The sequence below is a fragment of the Trichechus manatus genome, unplaced genomic scaffold (genome assembly GCF_000243295.1).
Source record: "Trichechus manatus latirostris isolate Lorelei unplaced genomic scaffold, TriManLat1.0 scaffold00343, whole genome shotgun sequence".
In the NCBI taxonomy this organism is placed as follows: domain Eukaryota; kingdom Metazoa; phylum Chordata; class Mammalia; order Sirenia; family Trichechidae; genus Trichechus; species Trichechus manatus.
The window spans coordinates 274,140-276,573 of NW_004444279.1; positions in this window are offsets into that span (position 1 = coordinate 274,140).

The window sequence follows — 2,434 nt, forward strand, 5'->3', positions numbered from 1 at the left end:
CTAGCATGCATTTTATATCCTTTTTCTGGTATCTGTACCTCAATTTCCCTCTGAGGGACCACCCTCCTTCACCTTCTAAGTCTATGAGTTTCTATGTGGAATTGACTCTTACAGTATGTAAATCTCAGGCCTGACCAACCAGAGCATAGCAATCCACTCGCCAGAATGATTGGTTCAGGTGACCCAACCAGAACCATTGAGACTTTGCTGGGACTTCTATAGAAGAGTGTCTCATTCTTTCCCATTGGACTTCAGCTGGTAAGCCTCTGACAGTCATCTTACTATCACAAGGCATAATACTCTAAGGCTTTCATTGGCTAATTTTCAGAATTAGATCACCAAGCCTGTTTTCCTAGTCTATCTTAGTCTGGGAGCTCCACTGAAACCTGTTCACCATGGGTGACCCTGCTGGTATTTGAAATACCAGTGGCATAGCTTCTTGCAACATGCAAGCCACCACAGTACGACAAACTGACAGACAAGTGGTGGAGAGAGCCATAATATGTGATGAATCACTAGTTCAAGAAAAAGGGAGACCGTTGAAATGGCAGAAAAATCTATAACCAGCTCTAGGTGCTCAGTCTTTGCCACCAGGATTCGATCTCTCCACATCTCTCAGGTTAGCTGTCACAGTGCTGGCTTCACTCTTCAGACAAGTTCTTTGCTTTGCATCCAGGATGGCCACCAGCAGCTCCAGGTTTTCATTTTGCAGCTACATTAGGAAAAAATATATATATATCTTTCTCAATAAACCAAAACCAAACCAAATCTGTTGCCGTTGAGTCAATTCCAACTCATAGCAACCCTATAGGAAAGAGTAGAACTGCCCCATAGGATTTCAAGGAGAAGCTGGTGGATTCAAACTGCCAACCTTTTGAGTAAAAGCTGAACTCTTAACCACTGCACCAGCAGGGAGATGACAACTTTGGCTCTAATGGGTCCTACTTGAGTCATGAGCTTCCCTCAATCACTGGACAAGGAAACACATGTTGTTCCCATTGGCTAATCTATATCACACGATCACCTCTAGAGCTAGAAACAGAGCCAGTCCCACCTACATCACCAACCAGTAAAAACCAGTTGCTGTTGAGTCAACTCCACCTCATGGTGACCCCACGTATGTCAAAGTAGAACTGCACTCCATAGGGTTTTCAGTGGCTGATTTTTCAGAGGTAGATCACCAGGTCTTTCTTCCGAGGAGTCTCTGAGTGGGCTCAAATCTCCAACCTCTTGGTTAGCAGCCAAGCAGTTAACCATTTACACCACCCAGGGACTCCATCCTAAATCACAGAGATTGTGAAATAAAGGTGCCAGGTCTAGAAAAAGGGGGTTGGTTGATGGGCTGTCAAAAACAACAGGTGGACTTTGTAGGCTCTTTCCACATAAAATCAAAACCACATTTATTTTGTCTGCATGATGAAAAATAAATGAGTTGCTAGAATTATTTTTCACTGAGATGATCTAATTTTTAGTAATATTTGGTCAGAATTGACTATTTCTGTACTCTTTGAACCTGGCCTCTGTAAAAATCTCATCCTATGTGCCAATCTGCACTTTTAATGAGAGACTATCTTATTCTCTACTGAAGTATTTCTTTTTCCCTAAAAAGCCCATTGATTTTCTTTATTTGTTTTTTTAAATTAATTCCTACAATGTGACAGCACACTCCCCCTTTCCATCCTGGGTTTCTAGTGTCCATTCAGCCAGTTCCTGTCCTTTCTGCCCTCTCATCCTGCCTCCAGACAGAAGCCACCCATTTGGTCTCATGTGTCTGATTGAACTAAGAAGCACACTCCTCACAAGTATCATTTTTTGATTTATAGTCCTGTCTAATCTTTGTCTGAAGAGTGGGTTTTGGGAATGGTTTTAGTTCTGGGTTAATAGAACTGGGTTAAAAAACCACTGATTTTTTACATCAATACCCTAGAATATGCAACAATATATGTAATTATCTTTGAAAATTACAAAAACAAATAAGAAAATGTCTCTATGGAATCAATAAAGGGCAAATAAGTTTAATTCATTCCTTGGCCAGTGTAATGAAATCACTGAAAGAGGAGATTAAAAAGCCATTGTAAGTCATCAATCCATTGCTGTCCTCATGTTTTCCTTCTTGTTTCTTGAGAGATTGTAAGTCAACACCTAATGATACCACAAGAGTCCCTGGGTGGTGCAAACAATTAAGCGCTCAGCTGCTAACTGAAAGGTTGGAAGTTTGAGTCCACCCACAGGTGCCTCAGAAGAAAGGTCTGGCAATTTACTTCTGAAAAAAATCAGCCATTAAAAAGTTTATGGAGCACAATTCTACTCTGACACACATGGAGTCACCATGAGTCATAGTCAAGTTGATGGCACCTGGTTTAATGATACCAGCAGCTACTATTTACTCTATGCGCTCTTAGTAACTGTCAGCGTGCTGGACACCTTTAACATG